This window comes from Mauremys reevesii, linkage group 5 (assembly GCF_016161935.1).
Source record: "Mauremys reevesii isolate NIE-2019 linkage group 5, ASM1616193v1, whole genome shotgun sequence".
NCBI classification, from domain to species: domain Eukaryota; kingdom Metazoa; phylum Chordata; order Testudines; family Geoemydidae; genus Mauremys; species Mauremys reevesii.
Genome location: NC_052627.1, coordinates 5,051,755 through 5,079,566, shown reverse-complemented (window position 1 = coordinate 5,079,566; position 27,812 = coordinate 5,051,755). Strand labels below are relative to the sequence as shown.

Below are 27,812 nucleotides of genomic sequence, written 5' to 3'. Positions count from 1 at the left end.
TTCCACTGAACATGGGATTTATTTCACAGGCTTACTCATTTGGTTTATGCCTTCAAACGTTCGGCTTGTCTTTGCACCAAGTGTTTATGCACTGTTGCTTCTTCTTAGGTATGCTTCGGTTAGGGCTGGCCAGAAAACATTACATTTAAAACAAAATTTAGACGTTTCAGAGTTAGTTTTCTTCTGATGCAAAACATAAGAATGGCCACCCTGCATCAGACAATAGTCCATCTGGCCCAGTATCTTGTTTTCTGACAGAGGCCAATGCCAGGTGCTTCAGAGAGAATGAACAGAACAGGGCAAGTAAAATGAAATTACATTTTTTCACAACAAAGAGACAAAGTACCAGAATAGCTATGTGGATAGAGCACTCACTTGGAATATAGGGTCAAGTCCATGTTCTGTGTGATTTGGTGCATGGGTTTGAACCTGGCTCTCCTACCTCCTAAATAAATGCACTCATCACTGGCCTATCAGCTATCCCAGCATAGGTAGTTCTCTGTCTGACCAGAAGTTCCATCCTGGAGCTGTGAAACCTTCCCATCAAAAATGGATTCACTTCCACAAAAAAGTGAGTTATATCAATTATTTTTCTGCCAGCTCTAATTTTGACACTCCACGGATGTAGCCGCTATCTGCATTTCCTGTTCCACAGCTCCAGTGCCAACACTATCCCTTTCTGACACTATGAGCACCGACAGGTTTTGAGCCATTGTAAACAGGAATACAGTAGCAAGTGTTTTGACTGAAAAGGGACTTCCAACAGGAGAGGAACGATTAGTTGTTGAACTGATATGCTGGCTGCCAGCAATGTCTCTCCTCTTTCAGCAATTCTTTAGGCTATTAAATTATCCACAGGTGTTCTCTAATGTGAGGAGTCATATGGTGCTGAAGTTGCAGTGCTGATTCATTCCAGCCCTGGGTACACACCAACACACATTCAAAAAGAATGAATTGTGCTGAAAACAAATGGGAAAGCAACAAATTGAGGTTTCCTTTTGTATAAGACACTGCAGTGCGGTTGTTGCTGTAGCTGGGAGTTTCCCAAGGATTCTACTCGTACGGTCGTTCAGCAGCTCTGAACAGAGCCAGGATTCTGATGGCTGCGTGCACTGAGCAGAAAGCGCTGAAGAGAAACCCTGGGCTTACTTCATACTTGGCACAGATGAGGCTGAAGGGAAGGTGGCTCTCAACCAACTTTCTGCTCCTCCAGGTGTGAGGCTGAAATGGCCCCTGTACAACCTAGAGCAGATGCATAACTGGCTGAAGTTATGCCGGCTGTTCTGGAGTCCAAAGATCTGGGGGAATAGTATGTGGTTTGCAAGGTCCCCAGCCTGCCCACTACATAAGGGGAGGCAGTGCACAGGTGGCATAACATCAGCTTTGATGGCTTTGCATCACTAGAGGAGTTCCTTGTATTTCATAGCATCCTAGAAATGTTGGGCTGGAAGGCATCTTGAAGTTACCAAGTCCAGCCCCCTGCACTCAGGCAGGACCAAATAAATAGGCAGGTATTTGTCCAACTTATTCTTAAAAACCTCCACTGATGGGGATTCCACAACCTCCCTTGATCTTCCCTTTCAGATCTTAACTACCCTGATAGTTAGAAAGTCTGTCCTGATATCTAACCTTGCTGCAGATGAAGCCCATGGCTTCTTGGCCAACCTTCAGTGGACATGGAGACCAATTTATCCCCATCCTCTTTATAACAGACAGCCCTTAACATATTAGAAGAGTGTTATCTGGTCCCCCCTCACTCTTCTTTTCTCAAGTCTAAACACGCCCAGCTTTTTTAAAACCTTTCCTCGTACGTCAGGTTTTCTAAACCTCTTACCATTTTGGTTGGTCTCACACGATCTTAACACTCAGACTCTTAAAACTTCCCATGTAGTTAAAACTCACTGAAATCTGATACTTATGGGGCACATTTAAAAAAAAACTTTAGGTTAAAGACAAACTCTATTATGCAGAAATCATAACTATGGTTATTCTATAGCATCATTACATGACAGCACTGAGGTTCTTTTGGCGCCCTAACTGTACATCTCTATACCTTCTCTTACTCAGGGCCGGCTCTAGACCCCAGCGCGCCAAGCACGCGCTTGGGGCGGCATGATGGTGGGAGGGCGGCAGGCGGCTCCGGTGGACCTCCCGCAGACATGCCTGCGGAGGGTCCACTCTGTTCCCGCAGCTCGGATGGAGCATCTGCAGGCATGCCTGCGGGAGGTCCACCCGAGCCGCGGGACCAGCGGACCCTCCGCAGCCACGTCTGCAGGAGGTCCACCGGCGCCGCGGGACTGGCGACCGCCAGAGCCCCCCCCCCGCGGCGCGCCGCCGTGCTTGGGGCGGCGCAAGTGCTAGAGCCGCCCCTGCTCTTACTTAGATTTCTTTTAAATTAAACCTTCATTCTGAATTTCCTGGGTTTATAATGCTTGGTTTGGGGATGATTATAACACCTCTCCAATGTGTGTGTTTAAACCCTTATTTGTTCATACATACACTCAACCTCACCTCCTTCTTAATATAGTTTTTGTCTGGGAATTAATAAATATACTTAACTTCTCTCCTAGTACAGAGCCTTAGGGAACCCTGCTGGTAACCTTTTGCCATGATGAAAATTGACCAGCTATTCCTGCTCTTTGTTTTCTGCCTCTTAGCTAGGTTCTGTTCCATGGCAGTGCTTTCCCTCTCACCCCATGACTACTTAGATACAGGGAATACTAACTGGGAGGGAGCCAACTTATCTGACCTCATCCGAACCTTAAAGTACAATTTGGCTTTGAAAACTAATATCACCATTTAACACGGCAGATCTGGTCCCTGTTTTTATTCAACTGTATTGGCTGACTTCAGAGATGAGTTTTTAGTTCTGTTAGCTCTGTAGAATCAGCTATGGGAGAATGAGCTGGATTCTGTTTCTCCTTATGCATCATTAAAATTGTTAACTACATTCTAATCAGCTACACACGTGCACTGACTGAAACAAAAGGATGTCACTGACACCATAATTTAAGGACTGCAGAGTAGCACAGATGTAAATGAGGTCTAGCAGTGATCTGTAGAGTCTTGCCTGCAGGTGGTGATGCTCAAGATGGAACAAATCCAGTCTTGAATTTGCAAGACTTACAAGCTAAAAATATTTTTATTTAGGAACTATGAACATCTTGACACACAATTCTTTAAGAAACAACAAACATGGAATCCCAGAAATTCATTTTTAAGAGCAGAAAATCCCTTAAAGGTTTGGGGATAGATAGAATCGGAATGGTAGCTGTATTTTAAGAAAAAGATCAGTTACTAATCTAACTAGGATTGTCACTGTTTAGATATTTTTAACTAGGATTTCATTAATATTTCTGTTCCATGGCAACAGTAGTTAAGAGATTTTTGGACTGGAACAACTGCTGATGCCCATATGGCCATCACAGAGTTCCAATGAAAACACAATCTTCTTAAAAAGCTTCCAGAAATAGACATTTCTGTGGATTGGAGAGTATAGACTAACTAACTAACTAACTAACTCTACAACATACACATATCATAACACTGCATTGTTATAGGTGGAACCAGTAGCTATGCCATTACTTAAGGTTGCCTAACATTTTTCATTCTACCATCCTACTTTCAATTGCTTATAACTTTTCACCTAACTTTAACAGTTCCAGCTAAAATTTCCATGCCAGTTGTCTGCCATGGGCTGAGCTTGTTTGGAAAATTTCAGCTAAAATTGTTAATCAAATTTAGAGGCAAAGATGCTGTTTTGTTAAAAAAATCTTATAACCATTTCACTGAGTTCTACGCATCTCTCCTTTGGAGCAGGGATATGACATTTGGAAGGGAGACTGTTCTCATAAGAGTGCCCTTGGCTCAAGTAATAAGCTTCTGAAACATCTCAGTTCACACATGCTCAGTGGAGGCTTGTTATTTTGGCAGCTAAATTCTCCAGAGATGCTGTCTGCACTGAGCATGCTCCATCCCCTGCCAGCTCCTCTGTGCCAGTTGAAGTAGATGAGCCATCCCCGCAGAGTAACTCAGAATGTTGTTACTCCCACCTGCTGGAGGCTGCCTGCAGTGGTTCAAGGTACCACCACTGAGAACGGGAAAAGTGTGTGTGTGTGTGTGTGTGTGTGTACGCACACAAGGAGCTCAACTGGCAGAAGGGTGGCTCTAAAGGTCTAATGCTGACCCATGTGGCAGTCAATATTTTTTTTATTTCATAAATTTTTTTCGATATCATTTCCTAAAACATTGGGTTGCGAAAGTAAGGCTCCGGTGGGGGAAAAAGTAAAGTGTCCATGTAGTTAGACTACCATAATGCTTTAGCATATGGGGGCTGAATTAGGGTTGCACAGGCAGCCTTAATTTCAGGGTTTTTTAACTTTTGGGTGCTTGACTTTGCAACTGTAATCATATTTTTACACAGGTTTTTTTGGTATGTAATTATCTTCTTCAGTGTTATTTATACTAAAGTGTCAGGAAGTCAAAAGCTCTGACTGGAATACTCCAGAAAGAACATAGAATTTAAAAATGTTTGAAACATATTTTTGCTCAGAGGGGTGGTGATACTTATGTGATAAACTGCAAAGCCTTGTGAAAACTTGTATTTATCTCGCCCCTTTCACCCCACACTGGCACTGTTCCTATTAACCCATCTCCACTTAGGTTTGTGATATTAAAATAGCTTAACAGCAGTGTTCTTTGAATGTGTGGAGTTTCTCCCCTGAAATTATTTCTGCCTGAGGCCCAGGACAGACAGCTTGCTCCTCAGCTGGTGACAAGTTTACAGTAGGGCTGTCAAACAATTAAAGAAATTAATCGTGAGATTAAAAAAAAGTTGTGATTAATCACAGTTTTAATTACACTGTTAAACAATAATAGAGTACCATTTCTTTAAATATGTTTGGATGTTGGGGGTGCAGTGTGTGTGTGTGTGTGTGTGTTGGGGGAAGTGTGAGGGAGATGGTGTGTGTGTATTGGGGGAGTGTGACAGAGATGGTGTGTGTGTGTCTTGGGGGGAGTGAGTAAGTGCACTGTCGCTTTAAGCAGAGCACCCTCCAGCCTAAATGCTTGTTCAGACAGCTGCAGGCAGCTTCCATTCCTGACCCCGAGGCAACAGCACAGACAGGCTCCCTGTCCCCACCCACCCGAGCTCGGCAGAGACATCAGCCCCCGACCTGCCACTCTGCACAGGAGACAGGAGGTTCTCTGCCCTCAGCAGCTTTGCCAAGGGTGGATCCAAGGTAGGGTTGGAAGGATAAGAGGAGCAGCAGCTGCACACGGCAGCAGAGCAGTGGGGGGAGGAGGGCCGTACCCCTGCCCCAGAGGCATGCAGAGGTGCCCCCCGAGCATGGCACTCTGGTGTGTGATAATTGCTCGTTTAAAAGAAAAAACATTAATTTGTTCTGAGTTAATCACATGCATTAACTGTGATTAATTAACAGCCCTAGTTGACAAATCTTGCAGCTCATCAAGGCTAGAAGCAGGAATCTTCTACCACTGGAATGAAGAATCATAGAATCATAGAATCATAGAATTCAAGATCAGAAGGGACCATTATGATCATCTAGTCTGACCTCCTGCAAGATGCAGGCCACATAAGCCGATCCACCCACTCCTTTAGCAAGCGGCCCCTGCCCCATGCTTCGGAGGAAGGCAAAAAACCTCCAGGGCCACTGCCAATCTTCCCTGGAGGAAAATTCCTTCCTGACCCCAAATATGGCGGTCAGCTGAACCCCGAGCATGCGGGCAAGACTCTCCAGCCATACCCTCTGGAAAAAGGTTAAGAATATCATATCATTGACCCATTGTACTATTTACCAGTGTGGCACTTAATTGACCTATTGACTAAGCCCATTATCCTATCATACCATCTCCTCCATAAACTTATCTAGCTTAATCTTAAAGTCATGGAGGTCCTTCGCCCCCACTGTTTCCCTCGGTAGGCTGTTCCAGTATTGCACTCCCCTGATGGTTAGAAACCTTCGTCTAATTTCAAGCCTAAATTTCCTGACTGACAATTTATATCCGTTTGTCCTCGTGTCCACATTAGCACTGAGCTGAAATAATTCCTCTCCTTCCCTGGTATTTATCCCTCTGATATATTTAAAGAGTGCAATCATATCTCCTCTTATCCTTCTTTTGGTTAAGGAAAACAAACCGAGCTCCTCAAGTCTCCTTTCATACGACAGGCTTTCCATTCCTCGGATCATTCTAGTGGCCCTTCTTTGTACCCATTCCAGTTTGAATTCATCCTTCTTAAACATGGGAGACCAAAACTGCACACAATACTCCAAATGAGGTCTCACCAATGCCTTATATAACGGGACTAGCACCTCCTTATCCCTACTAGAAATACCTCGCCTAATGCATCCCAAGACCGCATTAGCTTTTTTAACGGCCACATCACATTGCCTACTCATAGTCATCCTACGATCAACCAGGACTCCTAGGTCCTTCTCCTCCTCCGTTACTTCCAACTGGTGCGTCCCCAGCTTATAACTAAAATTCTTGTTAGTCATCCCTAAATGCATAACCTTACACTTCTCACTATTGAATTTCATCCTGTTACTAATACTCCAGTTTACAAGGTCATCCAAATCTCCCTGGAGGATATCCCGATCCTTTTCCGAATTGGCAATACCTCCCAACTTGGTGTCATCCGCAAACTTTATCAGCCCACTCCTACTCTTGGTTCCCAGGTCAGCAATAAATAGATTGAATAAAATTGGACCCAAAACCGAACCTTGAGGAACTCCACTGATAACCCCCCTCCAACCTGACAGTTCCCCCTTCAATACTACCCTCTGCAGTCTCCCCTTTAACCAGCTCCTTATCCACCTCTGGATTTTCATTTCGATCCCCATCTTTTCCAATTTAACCAGTAATTCTTCATGCGGTACCGTATCAAACGCCTTACTGAAATCCAGATATATAGATCCACCGCATTTCCCTTGTCTAAAAAATCTGTTACTTTCTCAAAGAAGGAGATCAGGTTGGTTTGGCACGATCTACCTTTCGTAAATCCATGCTGTAATCTATCCCAGTTGCCATCGGCCTCATGCTCCAGAACCACTCTCTCTTTTAAGATTTTTTCCATGATTTTGCATACTACAGATGTTAAACTAACAGGCCTGTAGTTACCCGGGTCACTTTTTTCCCCTTCTTGAATATAGGAACTACATTAGCTAATCTCCAGTCAAACGGTACAATCCCCGAATTTAGAGATTTATTAAAAATTATCGCTAATGGGCTAGCAATATCACTCGCCAATTCCCTTAATATTCTAGGATGAAGATTATCCGGGCCCCCCGATTTACTTCCGTTAAGCTGTTCAAGTTTTGCTTCTACCTCAGATACCGTAATGTCTACCCCCATATCTTCATTCCCATCGGTCCCTCTATCACTATTCCTTAGCCCTTCATTAGCCTCATTAAAGACCGAGGCAAAATATTCGTTCAGATATTGTACCATTCCAAGATTATCCCTAATCTCCACTCCGTTTAAAGTTTTAAGCGGTCCCACTTCTTCTTTCTTGGTTTTCTTCCTATTTATATGGCTAAAAAACCTTTTGCTATTGGTTTTAATCCCCTTTGCTAGGTCCATCTCCACCCGTCACTTTGCCTTTCTCACTGCTTCCTTACACCCTCTGACCTCAATAAGGTAGGTTTCTTTGCTGATCCCTCCCATTTTCCACTCCTGGTACGCTTTCTGTTTTTTCTTAATGACCCCTCTAAGACGCTTGCTCATCCAGCTCGGTCTAAAACTGCTACCTACGAGCCGTTTTCCCTTTCTCGGGATACATGCCTCTGACAACTCCTGCAATTTCAACCTGAAGTAACCCCAGGCGTCATCTGCCTTTAGATCCCTAAATATGTTAGTCCAGTCCACTTCCCTAACTAGTCACCTTAATTTAGTAAAGTTAGCCCTTTTGAAATCGTAAACCCTAGTCTCAGATGCACTATTGATTATCCTCCCATTTATTTTGAAACGAATTAGCTCATGATCACTCGAGCCAAGGTTGTCCCCTACAACTATTTCCTCAACAAGGTCCTTGTTACTCACCAAAATCAGATCTAAAATGGCATCCCCCCTCGCCGGTTCAGCAACCACTTGATGAAGGAATTAATTAGCTATCACGTCTAGGAAAAGCTGAGCCCTATTATCATTACTAGCATTTGTCTCCCAATCTATATCCGGGAAGTTAAAGTCCCCCATGATCAAGCAGTTCCTATTAGTATTTACCTCCTTAAAAACATTAAAGAGCTCTCTATCCATATCCAGGCTAGATCCCGGCGGTCTATAGCACACCCCAATCACTATCCCGGGTGAGGCTCTGGTAGTTTTCTTCCCCAATGTGACCATTGCCCAGACAGACTCTGTATTATCCATTGCATTGCTAGTTATTTCATTACATTTCACCTCATTATTGATATACAATGCTACTCCCCCACCTTTACCTTTGCATCGGTCTTTCCTAAACAGCACATACCCTTCCATACCTGTACTCCAGTCATGGCTACCATTCCACCATGTTTCGGTTATTCCTACGATATCCGGTTTCAATTCTCGGACCAGGAGCTCCAGTTCCTCCATTTTGTTACCTAAGCTTCTCGCATTGGTGAACAAACATCCTAATTTTTCCTGTTGGGCTCCACTTACTACGCTCCAGTAGGACACACTGTACATGATTTTGGCCCTGGCATCACATCTTAACATCCTCACCACAACATGCATAGGAAAGAGGAAGGTCAGTATAATATCCCCATTTTACAGATGGAGAAACTGAGGCACAGAATGAGGAGGTGATTTGTCCAAGGTCTCCACCAGAGCTGGCAATAGAACCCTGGTCTTCTAAGTCCTAGTCTAGTGCCCTGTCCCTTACAGGCACTAGTTTGGGATGACTTGCATAGCTCATTTGTGTCGGTGCTTCTTAAGAGTAATGCAGTAATTCAAACCTTTGTACCACACACGCATGCATGTGTGTAATTTCTTTGCTCTCCTTGTAGCCACAGTACTTTTGTGCTTGTTTTGTCATTTTTCTGGATCTAAACTAGAAGCCGTTCAGGCTGAAATATAAATATTGGAATAGCAGGAAATTCTCTGTTAATGTTTTCACATCAAATTTAGCTCTGCCGCACCCATCCTCTGTATGCAGGTCACAGGTCAGACAACCCTATTGTCCCACCCGCCTTGCCAAGCTTCATGGAACAGAAGACAAGCTTCTGTAGATTTCAATGGAATAAATTGGAAGTCATTTTCTCTTAGATTTTACTATATCAATAGGATGAACTCCCAATGGTTTGTTTTATTCTGACACTATCAATCATTTTCACTAAATTTTGGCACTGCAAGGACTGTGATCTGCTGTGTCAGTAGGTGAAGGAAATCATGCATTTACTGACATTCACATCCATGGTAAGATCTGCATTCTACCAAAGCAGGAGTTTAAAAATTTTCCTTGTACTAACATTTTTCAAACACAAATAAGAATCATTAGGAACTTGAATGTCTCCCTAGCCCTTTTCTCCCTGAATACTTTATTTTCTGGGTAGGAACAAGTGGGGGGTATTTAAGGAAGAATTATGTTGAGATTATTTTGTCCATGTACAACTGCTTCTGGTGTTCCTGGCTGCTGTGATGATGAATTAAGAGTAGGGTTATTTAGCCTGCACAGGGGAAGAGTTAAAGGGTTTCATTTTAAGCATTCAGCACTTTGAAGGGTATAATTAGAATTGATGTTACTTCTTCTTTGGTTCTGTGATATAATAATAAAGACATTCTATGAAAATACAGAGCAGTTGGTTTATAACCTAAAATGGAAATACTAATGGACACAACAGTAAATCTGTGGAAATCCCTGTAGCAGGAGATCACTGAGATGAATAATGTAATATTGCAAGTGTTCTGTAGGATTACAGTAGATAATGACTGGGGTCATCTGTAAGCTTGTTGTCTGTAGGGTTGCAGAAAGCCATATACATCACTACTTTGGGGATAATACTTTCAAAAGAACCTAAGGGCTTGTCTGCACATAAAGCACTGCAGCTGTAGCGCTTTAGTGAAAACGGAGAGCTTCTTTTGCCAACACAGTGAATCTACCTCCGTGAGAGGTGGTAGCCATGTCAGCTGGAGAAGCTTTCCCGTCGACATAGTGCTGTATACACAGGGGGTTAGGTTGGTATGACTATGTTGCTCAATGGGTGGATTTACTTTTGAGTGATGTAGTATAGACCTGGCCTAAGTGACTGAGGCACCTACGTCCATTGACTTGAAATTAGACTTGTCTGCCCAAGTGAATCATGAACTTACATAAATTTTACCCTAAGCTTCATTCTCAAGAGACTGAGGCACATAGCCTAATGGGATTGGGTGCATTTGAAAATCCTACTAATTTCCTAAATACCTTTACAAATCTGGCTCTGAGTAACTTCGGTAGTTTGAAAATAAGGCCTAAGCTCCCATGTCACTTGGGCATTCTCAAAAATGTTATCTTAGATCTATTATGGGGGTTTTCCCTTCATTTGACATTAGGTTTACATGTTTTCCATTGCTGGTGCAGGAATGTGTTTATATATGTGTCCTTAGATTAAAAAAGGTTAATAAATTATTAATAGAGTTTCAATAAATGGCAAATAATTTCTTAGACTCCAACAAGTCAGAGGTTGCTTAGAACGATAGTTTATAACTATAGTTTATAACCATCTGTAACACACAGTGCTTATGTCTGTAGCATGCTTTTGTGAACAGGGGCTGCTGTTTCGAGAGGGAGTTCTCCAGGTGAAGGAGGAGCAAATACGGGACCCTTGGGGTAAGTGTCTGTCTGTAGTGTGTGTTTGTGTTTCGGGGTTACTTGCTGTGTGCTGAGCTTGTGTTTGTCTGTCTGTCTGTTTGTTTGTTTGAAGGACTGTGTGCTGTGGCCGGCAGCTGGAAGCTGTGAGCTTCTAAACAAGGCAATATATGTGAAAGAAAATGTAGAATCAAATGAAGTAACAACCTTAAGTGAATCCACGTGTTCCATAGAATCTCTGTGGATAGTAATTTCATGCTCTAATAAGAATATAACATTGGGGATCTATTATTGACCACCTGGCCAGGACAGTGATAGTGATGATGAAATGCTAAGGGAAATTAGAGAGGCTATCAAAATTAAGAACCCAATAATAGTGTGGGATTTCAATTATCCCCATATTGACTGGGTACATGTCACCTCAGGACGAAATGCAGAGACAAAATTTCTCGATACTTTAAATGACTGCTTCTTGGAGCAGCTGGTACAGGAAGCCACAAGGGGAGAGGCAATTCTTGATTTAGTCCTGAGTGGCGCCCAGGATCTGGTCCAAGAGGTAACTATAACAGGACCGCTTGGAAATAATGACCATAATATAAAAACATTTAACATCCCTGTGGTGGGAAGAACACCTCAACAGCCCAACACTGTGGCATTTAACTTCAGAAAGGGGAACTATGCAAAAATGAGGGGATTAATTAAACAGAAATTAAAAGGTACAGTGACTAGAGTGAAATTCCTGCAAGCTGCATGGACACTTTTCAAAGACACCATAATAGAGGCCCAATTTAAATATATATCCCAAATTAAAAAACACAGTAAAAGAACTAAAAAAGTGCCACCTGTGGCTTAACAACCATGCAAAATAAGCAGTGAGAGATTAAAAAGGCATCTTTTAAAAAGTGGAAGTCAAATCCTAGTGAGGTAAATAGAAAGGAGCATAAACACTGCAAAATTAAGTGTAAAAATGTAATAAGAAAAGCCAAAAAGGAGTCTGAAGAACGGCTAGCCAAAAACTCCAAAGGTAATAACAAAATGTTTTCTAAGTACATCAGAAGCAGGAAGCCTGCTAAAGAACCAGTGGGGTCCCTTGACAATCAAGATACAAAAGGAGCACTTAAAGATGATACATTCATTGTGGAGAAACTAAATTAATTCTTTGCTTCAGTCTTCATGGCTGAGGATGTTAGGGAGATTCCCAAACCTGAGCCATCCTTTGTAGGTGACAAATCTGAGGAATTGTCACAGATTGAAGTGTCATTAGGGGAGGTTTTGGAATTAATCAATAAACTTAACAGTAACAAGTCATCGGGACCAGATGGCATTCACCCAAGAGTTTTGAAAGAATTCAAATCTGAAATTGCGGAATTATTAACTCTGATTTGTAACCTGTCCTTTAAATCAGCTTCTGTACCCAATGACTGGAAGCTAGCTAATGTAACGCCAATATTTAAAAAGGGCTCTAGAGGTGATCCCGGCAGTTACAGACCAGTAAGTCTAACGTCAGTACTGGGCAAATTAGTTGAAACAATAGTAAAGAATAAAATTGTCAGACACATAGAAGAACATAAACCGTTGGGCAAAAGTCAACATGGTTTCTGTAAAGAGAAATCGTGTTTTACTAATCTATTAGAGTTCTCTGAAGGGGTCAACAAACATGTGGACAAGGAGGAATCCAGTGGACATAGTGTACTTAGTTTTCCAGAAAGCCTTTGACAAGGTCCCTCACCTAAGGCTCTTACATAAATTAAGTTGTCATGGGATAAGAGGGAAGATCCTTTCATGGATTGAGATCTGGTTAAAAGAGAGGGAACAAAGGGTAGGAATAAATGATAAATTTTCAGAATGGAGAGGGGGTAACTAGTGGTGTTCCCCAAGGGTCAGTCCTAGGACCAATCCTATTCACCTTATTCATAAATGATTTGGAGAAAGGGGTAAACAGTGAGGTGGCAAAGTTTGCAGATGATACCAAACTGCTCAAGATAGTTAAGACCAAAGCAGACTGTGAAGAACTTCAAAAAGATCTCACAAAACTAAGTGATTGGGCAACAAAATGTCAAATGAAATTTAATGTGGATAAATGTAAAGTAATCCACATTGGAAAAAATAACCCCAACTATACATACCATATGATGGGAGCTAATTTAGCTACAGCTAATCAGGAAAGAGATCTTGGAGTCATCGTGGATAGTTCTCTGAAGACATCCATGCAGTGTGCAGCGGCAGTCAAAAAAGCAAACAAGATGTTAGGAATCATTCAAAAAGGGATAGAGAATAAGGCGGAGAATATCTTATTTCCCTTATATAAATCCATGGTACACCCACATCTGGAATACTGCGTACAGATGTGGTCTCCTCATCTCAAAAAAGATATACTGGCATTAGAAAAGGTTCAGAGAAGGGCAACTAAAATGATTAGGGGTTTGGAACGGCTCCCATATGAGGAGAAATTAAAGAGGCTAGGACTTTTCAGCTTGGAAAAGAGGAGGCTAAGGGGGGATATGATAGAGGTATATAAAATCATGAGTAGTGTGGAGAAAGTGAATAAGGAAAAATTATTTACCTGTTCCCATAATATAAGAACTAGAGGCTACCAAACAAAATTAATGTGCAGCAGGTTTAATACAAATAAAAGGAAGTTCTTCACACAACACACAGTCAACCTGTGGAACTCCTTGCCTTAGGAGGTTGTGAAGGCTAGGACTATAACAGGGTTTAAGAGAGAGCTAAATAAATTCATGGAGGTTAAGTCCATTAATGGCTATTAGCCAGGATGGGTAAGGAATGGTGTCCCTAGCCTCTGTTTGTCAGAGGGTGGAGATGGATGGCAGGAGAGAGATCACTTGATCATTATCTGTTAGGTTCACTCCCTCTGGGGCACCTGGCATTGGCCACTGTCGGTAGACAGGATAATGGGCTGAATGGACCTTTGGTCTGACCCAGTATGGCCGTTCTTATGTTCTTATTCCGGTGTAACTCCCTTAGGTGAACACTCTATTCAGAATAAAATGACTTATGCTTATAACTTCTACTGAAGATCTATTGAGCCTTTATAAACTATTTACAAATGCACTCTTAATATAAAGTATAACCAAAAATGCATAATTATCCAAGACAGGAGTTATAATTAATATGAGAACAATTACATGAGCTACATATTGGTTAAATAAGGGGGTATTTATTAATGTGTACAAAAGGTTTTCTTCGTTCATTTGGTCTGAGCATGTCCTTCTCTCTTCCACTTTGTGCTAATAAGTTTGCATGCAAGCTCCGTCAAGTAGCACCTCACTTAGAAACTGTCCTCCTTTGACTCTAAGGACAATTCTGCTTTTCATTTGGAATTACTGCTTAGTGTCTTGACCCATTGATTGCTTTTAATAAAAGGACTGAAAGCATGCATGCCATTTTGAAAACACTGAGAAAACTTAGCGTCTTTTTGTCAAAAAAATAAAAATAAAATCTTTGCAGCCTTGATTCTTCTAATCTACAAATGAAATGTATGTATATGTGTGTCCTTGGCTGGTAACATGGCCTTCAGCAATGACATCTACATGTGAAGTCTGAATTCATTATTAGAATCTTTCTGTATTCATATCTCTTCTTCCTTTCTCTCGCTTTTGCTACGGCCTTTGTTACCCACTAGAAGTAGGTCTCCCATAGCTTTTACTTTGCTTTCTGCCAGCAGTGTTACAGATGCCTGCAGCATTTTGGCCTCTATTTTCTATTCATATCCTTCACCTTTAATATTGCTCTCCTATTATTCCCATCCTGTCCTTGGGTTCATTTCTTTACTACGCTAGCTAAATGTAACACCCACTGGAGTTGTTAAGCCTGCAGTCACAGCCCCTTTTTTGAGCTTCTCTGTCAGTAACTGTCAATGCTCAGCTACAGGAAGATTGGAAGTTCTCTTTAGATTTTCTTTCAGGCTTTTTAACAATTAGGCTGTTCTCCAGTTCCCACCTATTATCCTCTTCGTAAACGGTGGAAGCGATACCTGCGCTCTTTATGGCTCCACAGACTAACAAAGAGTACAACAACTTGTTCTCAGAAGCTTTCAGAAATTCACAAGCAAAGAACTTGTATCCTGCTATCAAAAAGTAATATGACAAAGTCATGTGTGCGTATACACTTCCTCCTCTTCTCTTTCCTCTCAGAGTTTCTAAACTCTTCTATATCACATCTTCAACCTCTACCTTTGTGCCGCTAGTGATGTCAGCTACAATTGCCCTTTAACCACTTTCTCCCTGGCTGGCCCCAAACATGGGGAATATGCCCTGTCAAAATCCATAATGGCACTGCCTTCTCCTCCACCTTGTCCCTGCTCTACCTTGCAACCTCCAGAACATGGGTACAGTAACTCCTCACTTAAAGTCATCCCAGTTAACGTTTTTCCGTTGTTAGGTTGCTGATCAGTTAGGGATCATGCTCGTTTAAAGTTGTGTGATGCTCCCTTCTAACATCGTTTGGCAGCCACCTGCTTTGTCCACTGCTTGCAGGAAGAGCAGCCCATTGCAGCTAGCTAGTGGGGGCTTGGAACCAGGGTGGACCGGCAGCCCCCCATCAGCTCCCCCTATCAGTTCCCCAAGGCCGGTGCAACCACTAGGTGAACTAAGCAGTAGCCTAGGGTGCCAAGTGTTTGGGAGCTCCAAAAAGTGGTGCCCTGGCTTGGCAGGGAGGAGCCGCCTTCTGGAGGCACTGGAGAGCCAGAGCGTTGGCTTACAGGGGTGGTGAGCCCCAGCTATGGAGGAGCTGGTGTGGTGCGGGGGAGGGGGAGGAGGGGGCAGCAGCTTAATTGCTGTGCAGGGGGGGGAGGAAGGGGGGGCTAATGTCAGGGTGTCCCCCTCCCCCCTGCTCTTACACCCCGCTTACCCCTTCTCCATATAGAGCAGGGTGGGGACATGACGGAGAGAGACAGAGAGAGCCTGGGGCAGCAGCTGCTGTCTCAACTGCCTGATCCACTTAAAAGGACAATGCACTTAAGAGTGGGTCAGTTTACTTAAAGGGGCAGTGTGAATCTCTCTCTCTCCCACATACAAGGTGTGTGTCTGTCTCTGTCTGCTATGCTGTCTCCCCTCCCCTCCATTCCTGCTGCCTTGTACAGTGAGAAGCTACATTATCAACAATGTGTTAACCCTTGAGGGCTCAGCCGAGTGCTAGTTCATCATTTAGCACAGGGGTTCTCAAACTGGGGGGGTCGGGACCCCTCAGGGGGTCACGAGGTTATTACATGGGGGGTGGGGATCGCAAGCTGTCAGCCTCCACCCCAAACCCTGCGTTGCCTCCAGCATTTATAATGGTGTTAAATATAAAAAAAAGTATTTTTAATTTATACGGGGGGGTCACTCTCAGAGGCTTGCTATGTGAAAGGGGTCACCAGTACAAAAGTTTGAGAACCACTGATTTAGCAGCAAGTCATTCCCTGGGAAATATCCCACCCTCTTCCACCCTCTAACTTCACCACCTCAACCAAGCTTCACAATCATCATAACTGTGAACAGTATTAAATTGTTTGTTTAAAACATATATTGTGTGTATATCTATATAATATATAGCTTTTTGTCTGGTGAAAAAAAATTCCCTGGAACCTAACCCCCCCATTTACATTAATTCTTATGGGGAAATTGGATTCACTTAACATTGTTTCACTTAAGGTCACATATTTCAGGAACATAACCACAACGTTAAGTGAGGAGTTACTGTATCTGGTAATGGCTAGGGAAGAGGGGAGCTGAGATTATTCCTTAAACTGAACATGCTCATTTCAATCTTAATTCATCTTCCCTACTCTTGTTTCACCCATCTGTTACATCCAGTTTTAGTCTTAGGCCTGGTCTACACTAGGAGGTTATGTCGAATTTAGCAGTGTTAAATCGAATTAACCCTGCACCCGTCCACACAACGAAGCTATTTAGTTCGACATACAGGTCTCCTTAGTTCGATTTCTGTACTCCTCCCCGACGAGGGGAGTAGCGCTAAATTCGACATGCCCATGTCTAATTAGGGTAGGTGTGGATGGAATTTGACTCTAATAGCTCCGGGAGCTATCCCACAGTGCACCACTCTGTTGACGCTCTGGACAGCAGTCCAAGCTCGGATGCTCTGACCAGCCACACAGGAAAAGCCCCGTGAAAATTTGAATTCCTTTTCCTGTCTGGCCAGTTTGAATCTCATTTCCTGTTTGGACATTGTGGCGAGCTCAGCAGCACTGGCAACGATGCAGAGCTCTCCAGCAGAGGTGTCCATGCAATCTCAGAATAGAAAGAGGGCCCCAGCATGGACTGATCGAGAAGTCTTGGATCTGATCGCTGTGTGGGGCGATGAGTCTGTGCTTTCGGAGCTGCGCTCCAACAAACGGAATGCAAAGACCTACGAGAAGGTCTCCAAAGCCATTACAGAGAGCGGATACAGCCGGGATGCAACGCAGTGCCGCGTGAAAATCAAGGACCTGAGACAAGGCTACCAGAAGACCAAAGCGGCAAACGGACGCTCCGGATCCCAGCCCCAGACATGCTGCTTCTATGAGGCACTGCATGCCATTCTAGGTGCGGCCGCCACCACTACCCCACCACTGACCGTGGACTCTGAGGATGGGATAGTGTCGACGGCCGGTTCCTCGGACATGTTCGCGGACAGGGAAGATGAGGAAGGAGATGAGGAGGACGATGCAGTCGTCAGCGCTTACAACGCTGATTTCCCCGACAGCCAGGATCTCTTCATCACCCTCACGGAGATCCCCTACCAACCCTCCCCAGCCGTTAACCCGGACCCTGAATCAGGGGAAGGATCAGTCGGTAAGTGCTTTAAACATGTAAACATTTATTTTTAACAGAACAGGAATATTAACAATGGAAAAGAAGGTCAATATGTACGGGGATAGAACAGAAATCCTCTTGGGAGATCTCCACGAAGCTCTCCCGGAGGTAATCGAAAAGCCTCTGCATGAGGTTCCTGGGGAGAGCGGCCTTATTGCGTCCTCCGTGGTAGCACACTTTTCTGCGCCAGGCTACCATCAGGTACTCGGGTATCATTGCCTCGCAGAGTATGGCGGCATAGGGCCCTGGTTTTTGCTGGCTTTCACGCAGTATGCGGTCTTTATCTGTGTCACTGATCCTCATCAGGGTGATTTCGCTCATGGTGGCCTGCTTTGAATTAGAGGAATGTTAGTATTGGGACTGCTTGCCTGTTCCTTTACATAACTGTAACTGGTGGTTTACAGCCAGGCGGTGGAGGCGGGACAGGGGCAGCATACAGGGATCTTTCCCGGGGACAGCCGCGAGGGGGTGGGACAGGGGCACAGTTCATGCTTTCCGGATTGCCGGCAGCAGGAACTGGCCAACGCTAGGAGCATTGCTTTGACCGTGAAAGGCGGTTACTGCTATAAATTAAGTTTTAAGTAGCCAAAAGTCTACGGCTTACCATGTTTGCCTGCTACACGAATTCTGCTGTCCTGCCCCGCTTGTCTGATCTCCACTGCAAGACCCCAGGCACTGAATGCGAAAGCTGAAAATTCGAACTTGTCCTGAGTGCGCATGAGATAGGTGCTGTGCATGGTCTTGTTCATAGAGACAGACTAGACTATGTTCATTGTTCGCAAAAATGTATCTTTGTAAGGAATTCACTCCCTTTTTCACATCACACAGCTGCGAATGTCTCCCGACCTACCCCGGCATCCCCCTCACAGAGGCTGGCGCAGATTAGGCTGCGAAAGAAAAGGACACGGGACGAGATGTTCGCTGAACTTATGGGCTGCTCCCGAGCCGAGGCAGCCCAGCAGACCCAGTGGAGGGAGAACATGTCGCAGTACCAATGCTCACACAGCGAATGGGAGGACAGGTGGCGGCAGGAAGACCAGCAGGCGACTCAAACGCTGCTTGGACTAATGAGGGAGCAAACAGACACTCTCCAGTGCCTTGTGGATGTTCTGCAGGACCGGAGGCAGGAGGACAGAGCCCCACTGCAGTCTATCTCTAACCGCCCTCCCCCGCCACAAAGTCCCATACCCCCCTCACCCAAAGTACCAAGAAGGAGGGGCGGCAGGGGCCGTGAAAACTGTCACTCCACCCCTGCAGAGTGCTCAAGTACAAGAAGGCTCTCATTCCCAAAATTTTGAGAAGTCCTTTCCTTCCCGCCTCACCCAAGCCCCCGTCCCAGTTTCATCCCCTAACTGTCTAGTTGATAATAAAAAATACTTTTCTGTTAATTACTGTTTCCGTCATGTTCTTTTAGAGGAGACTGTGTTTGAAGGGGGTCATTCCTCGAGTTTAGAAGCGGTCTTTACATCACTACACACCCTACCCACCACAGTCTGCGTCCCAGTTTCAACCCTTTACCGCGAAATCAGTAATAAAGAAAACGGTGTTAATTAACAAAGTTCCATGTATTTTATTTTTAAACGTGTGTTGGAAGGGGGGGAACAAACTTAATAGTCACAGGTTACCCTGCTCGCTGAGGAACCTAGCTTTCAAAGCCTCCTGGATGCACAGCGCTTCCCGCTGGGCTCTTCTAATCGCACGGCTGTCTGGCTGGGTGTAATCAGCAGTCAGGCTATTTGCCTCAACCTCCCATACCGCCATAAAGGTCTCCCGCTTTCTCTCACAGAGATTGTGGAGCACACAGCAAGCTGCAATAACAATGGGGATATTGGTTTCGCTGAGATCTGAGCGAGTCAGTAAGCGTCTCCATCTCCCCTTGAGACGTCCAAAAGCACACTCCACCACCATTCTGCACTTGCTCAGCCGGTAGTTGAAGAGCTCCTTGTCACTGTCCATGGCGCCTGTACAGGGCTTCATGAGCCAGGGCATTAGCGGGTAGGCTGGGTCCCCGAGGATCACTATAGGCATCTCCACACCCCCAACAGTTATTTTGTGGTCCGGGAAGAAACTACCTTCCAGCAGGCGTCTAAACAGACCAGAGTTCCTGAAAACACGCGCGTCATGAACCTTGCCCAGCCATCTGACGTTGATGTTGGTAAAACGTCCCCTATGGTCCACCAGTGCTTGCAGCACCATTGAATAGTAGCCCTTTCGGTTAATATACTGGCTGGCCTGGTGGTCCAGTCCCAGGATAGGGATGTGAGTTCCATCTATAGCCCCACCGCAGTTTGGGAATCCCATCGCAGCAAAGCCATCTATGATGACCTGAACGTTTCCCAGGGTCACTACCTTTGAGAGCAGTAGCTCAACGATTGCGTTGGCTACTTGCATCACAGCAACCCCCACGGTAGATTTGCCCACGCCAAAGTGGTTCGCTACTGACCGGTAGCTGTCTGGCGTTGCAAGTTTCCAGAGGGCTATGGCCACTCGCTTCTGCACAGTCAGGGCTGCTCGCATCCGGGTGTCCTTGCACTTCAGGGCAGGGGACAGCAACTCACACAGTTCAAGGAAAGTTCCCTTCCGCATCCTAAAGTTTCGCAGCCACTGTGATTCATCCCAGACCTGCAGCACTATGCGGTCCCACCAGTCCGTGCTTGTTTCCCGGGCCCAGAATCGCCGTTCCACAGCATGAACATGACCCATTGCCACCATGATGTCCACGGTGCGGGGGTCCCGTGCTTTGTGAGAGGTCTGTGCCACTCTCAGACTTCATGTCCTCACCGCGCTGCCGTAGCCTCCTCGCCCGATTTCTCAGCATCTGACTGTGAAAAAGGTGGATGATAAGGTGCGAGGAGTTGACAACGGCCATAACTGCAGCGATGATCGCAGCGGGCTCCATGCTCGCAGTGCTGTGGCATCCGCGCTGCCACTCACCAGAAAAGTGCGCGAACTGATTGCCCGCCGGCGCTTTCAGGGAGGGAGGGCGGGAGTGACAGTTGAATGACGACAGTTACCCAAAACCACCCTCGACACATTTTTTCCCCCAGCAGGCGTTGGGGGCTCGACCCAGAATTCCAATGGGCAGCGGGGACTGCGGGAACTGTGGGATAGCTGCCCACAGTGCACCACTTCCAATGTCGATGCTTGCCCCATTAGTGTGGACTCACAAAGTCGAATTACTGTCCTTAGTGTGGATACACACGTTCGACTTTGTAATATCGGTTCCACAAATTCGATTTAAGTAGAATCGAACTACTCTGGTAGTGTAGACATACCCTTAGATGGTTAATTCTGTCTTGTTTTTACGGTGCCTAATACAATGGGGTCCTCGACTGCCATCCATATGTGCTACTGTAATATTAAAGTAACAACATTTTTTCTGCTTCTGAGCTAACATTTAATAATTGCATAAAAGGCCTGATCCTCCCACTTGACTGCTCTCTAACTGGAATGGATGATAAGGTGAGTTTATCCTATCAAATCCACATATCTTTCCAATGTGGGTGAGATTTCAGCAAAGGTAAATGTGCGTTCAATGTTAGGAATCAGTGATGTTTACCTTACTGCTTTAAAAGCCCCCTCATGTATCGGTGCCGACTCTGTGGGTGCCCTGGGGTTCAAGCACCCACTGAAAAAAAATAGGGGACACTCCGCACTCAGATTAATCTTTTGTGGGCTCCACCTGCCATGCCCTGAGGTGCCGCCTGCCATTACACAGAGGGGAGGGGGCAAAGAGGAACACCCACCAGCAAAAACAAAAGTCAGTGCCTGTGCCCTCATGCATGGCTCCAGGGGATCCAGAACACAGTGGCCTGTCCATAAATGCTGCAGTCAGCTCATATATGAAAGTGCTGCACTATGAACAGCACAGAGATAGTTGGAGCTGATGTCAAGAAAAAACAGGTTGTGACCCTAAGAGCATCCCAGTGCTAGAGAGCAAGGTGCTCACTGGTATCAGGTAATCCATCTCGGCAGGCCTGAGCAATTCAGTGTACCCCGACCCACTGTGGTTATATTCTGTATGTAAAGGGGCCATGCAATATCACTGAAAACTAATAACTCCCTGATCATTAATATTCTTGCATGTTGTATGTACCTGGTGTGTATTATGAGTAATGGATATATGCAGGGATTCTGACTCAATGTGTTGTAATGAGGCATGTCAGGGGAGTTGGTAAGCAGGTCTGCCCTAGACAAAGGAATGTTTCTCCCTGATGACCAGGCTCATCAGAGAAGCAGACAATGAATGTCCATTTACATATTAGGTAAACAAAGCTATCAAGCTAACAATGGGGAGGAGACAGAGTGGCATCTACACCCCAGCAGTCAAGATAAACTTTTATCTGGGCTATAAATGCAAGGCATCTGAACCTCAAGTGATCAGCAAATGAATCAACTGATTGTATACAATATTATTGCATTATAAAAGTATCACAAGGGAGGTATTTCATGAAAGTCTGTGGCACACTGGTGATTAATATCATGAAGTGTATGTGCTGAGGAATTATGAATACTTGATGATATTATGCTTTCCAATCTGTGGCCAAACAAAGGGAGAAACAGGCTTTCCCCCAGGCAGGAGGGAAGACAGCTATGTAGCTGCTTCCAAAGAAATGTAAGCAAGGTGTGATCAAAAACAGTGGAAGCCCCATTTATATAGAAATCAGCAGGGGGATGGGAAGACCACAGGAAGGGAAGAGAAGCATGTGGTTATCCTGGCTCTTGAAACAAGATCACTGAACTTTGAGAAAGATAAGCAGAGACAACTCTTCTGGCATCCATCAGTAGGTAGACACAAGGCAACAGAGCTCTTGCAAGCTGAGAAAGATGGGTCCCTCCACCAAGGAGGAGTTGAAGTTTCTGGAAACTGAATATAGGTGAGAAACCTGCTTAGACAAAGATCTTTCACCTAGGAATACAAGAGACTCCAGCACCTTGAGCTTCTGTGGAAAGTTAGCCATGGCTGGGAAGAAGAAAGATTGGTAAGACATCTATCTTGAACTAAGGCTGTAGCTTGTTAAGTTAGTCTCTAGAAAGGGTGTTTCACTTTTATTTGCTTGTAACCATCTCTAGTTTATTTGTCTTATATGGGCATCACTGAATCTATGTCCTATTTTAATAAACTTGTTTTATTTTCTACTATAAATGAACTCAGTATTTGCAGGGAAGGGTGTATTTACCCCAGTTAATAGACTGTGAAGTGCATTGCTCTCTTTAAAGGAGCGAGCAAACAAACCTTATTTCTCTGAGTGATCCAGGAAGAGGGCTGGACACTTCAGGGCACACTTTTTTGGGAAAATTCAGGACTGGGAGTCTGCTGGGGTCCCTAGCAAGTTGTAACCAAGGCTGGTGGAAGCCAAGGTGGGGCAGTTGCACTATAGACAGGCTGCTGCAGTCAGAACTGCTGATACCGGGATGCACAGCACACAGACACTCAGGGTGTCACCTGCATGGTTGGCTGCTGGTGTGGAGGGTGTGAGCCACAGCAGGAAGCCATTCCAGGTACCCAGGATTATAGGGCAGGCAGTGACACAATCCCTCACTGGTCTGGATTGCACCCTAGAATGTGACACAGGCAGGCAGATTCTCTGCATGTGGAAGGTGAGTGGATAAGGGGAAAAAACAGGTCTGGATCCTCAGAGAACCCATAACGCATTCATGTAAAGCAGGGTTGTATGAGAAGGAACACCCACCAGACTTGGATGGGGATGAGTACATGTCCCACTGCTTTAGACTACCAGACTACTTTAGTCTGGTAGTGCTGCACAGTACCAATAACCGTGGATGCCCTGCTGCTGTGTAGCATAGCTAATCATGCTGCACTAGTTTTTTGTATTCATTTGTGTTCATCAGCTTCTATGGACCTGGGTTCTCACTGTATTTGCAAATGTGTATCTCTACAGGCAGACCAGAAGGAACACAGTAAAATGAATGGAATCCTGTCAATAAGATGTCAGACCCATTCAGAGACAAATCTGCAAGGGATACAGTTCCCCCACATTAGGTTACATACACTTGAACCCCAAGTGTGGTGTTTTCAAAAATTCATGTGACAAAACACAAGTCCCAACTCAAAATCCAACCCCAAATGCACACATTGCAGTGGGATGTCAATATGACATCCATGACAACATGGCAACACCTGTTATAGCTCTGGTGGGGAGACAGCTCCTGTAAGGTCATCATCTCCACCTTCCCAGGCAAAGTGACCTTCTGTTTACAGGTGTGTCACTGAGCTGTTAGGATCTTTCTGCTCCCTCCCCTGCCCCCCATTACTCTATCTCCTACTCAAACACTTCTGTGACTCCTGGGAGCACGGGACAGCTCTGCCACCTCTTGCAGCAGATCTGATTGGCTGCCTTTCTCACCTCCTGGGGAAGAACAGCCAATCAGAACTTCTTGGTAGGGCTGGAGACTGTGTGAAGGCTGGAGCTTCTCAGGAGACTGTCTCCAACATGCACCAAAATGCTCACAATTCATCCCAAGATTTGGCAACACTGTACACTGTCTTACACTAGTCGAGGATCTGGCCCTCTTTGTCCAATGCGTACTGTACCCCAGACAGAACAGTCACTCCCAAGATCTCCAAATCTGTATCTGGCCACCTCTGGCTAACAGACGAAAAACAACTAGACGTGCAAAAGTAGGGTCCTGTGGCTTGTAGCATTAAATGAAATAGTTAGCTACTGCTGGCTGTGTCACTTCTGTGGTAGGTGAACATCTCAATGCTGTTCTGAATATATGTTTATAAAGGCTGGCAGGCCATGTCTTTCTGGTATTGTAAGATAACTTTCTTATGGACTTTGCAGGATACGCACTCTCCCAGATGGGCTGGTCTTGTGAACTTGTGCACTCGTCAAGCAGGTACATCATAATGCCTAAAAGAGTTAGGCAGGGGAGGCCTTAACATAGGCTAAGTATTGAGACAGAAAATACGATGGGCCTTTTTCCAATGCCCTTACTGAGAGTAATATCTTCTTCCACAAGTGGCGTCACAGAAGTGAATGTCATTACTTGAGCAAGGCAATCGGAATTGAGCCCTTTGGCATTTCAAAGACTCCTGATGATGATCAGAGAGAAATATTAATGATCTGGAGGATGGTGTGGACTGCACCCTCAGCAAGTTTGCAGATGACATTAAACTGGGAGGAGTGGTAGATACTCTGGAGAGTAGGGATAGGATACAGAGGGACCTAGACAAATTAGAGGACTGGGCCAAAAGAAATCTGATGAGGTTCAACAAGGACAAGTGCAGAGTCCTGCACTTAGGATGGAAGAATCCCATGCACTGCTACAGACTAGGGACCGAATGGCTGGGCAGCAGTTCTGCAGAAAAGGACCTAGGGGTTACAGTGGACGAGAAGCTGGATATGAGTCAACGGTGTGCCCTTGTTGCCAAGAAGGCTAATGGCATTTTGGGCTGTATAAGTAGGGGCATTGCCAGCAGATCGAGGGATGTGATCATTCCCCTCTATTCGACATTGGTGAGGCCTCATCTGGAGTACTGTGTCCAGTGTTGGGCCCCAGACTACACCATAAGGGGGAGAGATAGCTCAGTGGTTTGAGCAATGCCCTGCTAAACCTAAGGTTGTAAGCTCAATCCTTGAGAGGACCATTTAGGGATCTGGGGCAAAAGATCTGTCAGGGGATTGGTCCTGCTATGAGCTGGACTAGATGACCTCCTGAGGTCCCTTCCAACCCTGATATTCTATGATTCTAAAGATGTGGACAAATGGGAAAGAGTCCAGCAGAAGGCAACAAGAAATATTAGGGAGCTGGAGCACATGACTTATGAGGAGAGGCTGAGGGAACTTGGACTGTTTCTTCTTCAGAAGAGAAGAATGAGGGGGGATTTGATAGCTGCTTTCAACTACCTGAAAGGGGGTTCCAAAGAAGATGGAGCTCAACTGTTCTCAGTGGTAGCAGTTGACAGAACAAGGAGTAATGGTCTCAAGTTGCAGAGGGGGAGGTTTAGGTTGGATATTAGGAAAAACTTTTTCACTAGGAGCGTGGTGAAGCACTGGAATGGGTTACCTAGGGAGGTGGTGGAATCTCCTTCCTTAGAAGTTTTTAAGGTCAGGCTTGACAAAGCCCTGGCTGGGATGATTTAGTTGGGGATTGGTCCTGCTTTGAGCAGGGGTTGGACTAGATGACCTCCTGAGGTCTCTTCCAACCCTTATATTCTCTGATTCTCTGATTCTATTTTGGATGTCTCATAGAATCATAGAATCATAGAATCTCAGGGTTGGAAGTGACCTCAGGAGGTCATCTAGTCCAACCCCCTGCTCAAAGCAGGACCAAACCCAACTAAATCATCTCCTTTCTAAAGGCTCCCCACTTTGCAGTTGTGCAAGGGAACAATCCCAAACACTATCCCTTTCTCTGAGGCCCTTGGACTAGAAAATGTCTGCAGCATGAGGCAATGTTTCTTTTGGTGGAAAACAATTGCTGCTTCACATGTTGGTGTGTTCTCTGAAGGCACAGTGGGTTTCAGTGCTTTATAATTCACACTTTGGTGGTGGGATGTCTTATAACAATAGGGATTAGGGAATGCTGGAGATCCCAGGCCAAAACAAAAACATTTACAGAAAGAACAATTGTGGGTCTTATTTGTATTTGACCCAGGATATGAAGGATTTCACTGATGATGCCAGTGGCATTAGTACTTCAGTCTCCCTTCTCCTATTCTGCCTTACCAAGCCACTACATATCAAAACATCTTCATTAATTTGCCATCATGTATATCTTGCCTAAAAGTAAGCATCTGTCTAAATTGAGCACACATGTACTTTAATAGTGACAGTCAGTGCCTCTTTTATATGTATTGAACTGGTTTTACTCAATAGAGGTGGAAAATCTTTTTATATCCATATTTGGATTGTTCTCATTAACTTTGGACTGTTGGGTCAATTATGTGAAAACTGTGCGCTCCTCTGCAAAAATGCAGAGCTATGGATCAGTTTTCATTAACATTATATATTTCTCACTCTCTGGTCATTTTGGTCCAAAAACCTTGATAAAATTAGGCTTGTAGTTCAAAGCCTATTACGAAGGATTTATTTCCTGGATAAGATAATATTACCTTGTACCCACCGTTTAGTTCAAGCAGATCATTTCAATTTATTTCAGATGGTTCATTATGTATAATAACATCAAATTATTTGATAGAAAGAGATCTGCACACCTCCACACACCAGCTGTGTGTTCCTGATCTTGGCCAAGTCTAACTCTAATCCTATTGGACAACTGACTAGTCTTTGCTTTGGTGTTTGCGATGATGATGATGATGATGATGATGATGATGATGATGATAAGCTTTTTGGTTGCTCTGGTTTCACGTTGCTCCGGAGTAGATCAGCCATCTCAGGATTAACACTCACATTTTTAAAATTGACCCTCTAATTTCAGCTGCCCCATTTTTGGGTGCCAAGTATTAGATGCTGAGGGTATGTTTTTCCAAAATGCTGTTCCACATCTGCAGATGAAATGAGTGAGCACTTACAGCTCCCGTCAACTCTTAAAATCAGGTCTTGGGGCTAGATTTTTTTTCAAAAGCCCCCAGTACTCAACAGCACGTATTTATGCACTTAAATAAGTGGCCTGATTTTTAAAAGAGCCCAGTGTGCCTAAAATGAAATGATCAGCAAGGACAATTGGAGCTGTTGGGCACTGAGCACTTTAAATATCATGCCTCTTTATTTAAATGCCTTTGAAAATCTGTGCAAATTGATCACCCCCTAGAGCTACTTCATGGCTTTGCCATGAGGCCCAAGCCAGGGCAGCCCATTGTTGGGCTGTTCCTGGAACAAACTGGCAGACAGATTTTTGATTTTCTGCTTCCCAAGTCTCCGCTTGCTCCAAGGGAGGAGTGACTTTAGTCTCTTTGCTCCTTTGGGTGATTGGCATAAGCATTGGGTCTAGCCCCAAATGAGGGGCACACAAGTACAGGCCAAGTTAGGAAACTTAACACCTAGCAATGGTGGCCACATATTAAGCACAATAGTTGACCACGTCTATTAAAAATTGACTCAGATAATAGTTCCTGTCAATTAGTGTGATTCCATGTAGGAAGAATCCCATTACAAATTTGCATTCAATATGAAATTGAACTATCATGCATAAACTTGAGATAAAGACAATCTTGCTCTTTTGGCTCATGGAAAAAACTCCCAAACAAATAAAAATCCAAAATATTAACCCTACAGAAGTTCCAA

General features: G+C 44.6%; 1 long non-coding RNA gene across 2 annotated transcripts in view; it reads left to right on the top strand.

The window, feature by feature from the left end:
* Nucleotides 1-27,812, top strand: part of LOC120405695 — a 183,795-nt gene that overhangs the window by 85,428 nt on the left and 70,555 nt on the right. Inside the window, exon 5 of one of the 2 annotated variants that reach the window (XR_005598785.1) lies at nucleotides 10,747-10,802. The exons of the other annotated variant lie outside the window; for it this stretch is intronic. This is a non-coding gene — a long non-coding RNA (uncharacterized LOC120405695). Of the gene's footprint in view, nucleotides 1-10,746; nucleotides 10,803-27,812 lie in introns of those variants that run through there. 2 annotated transcript variants of the gene reach the window in all.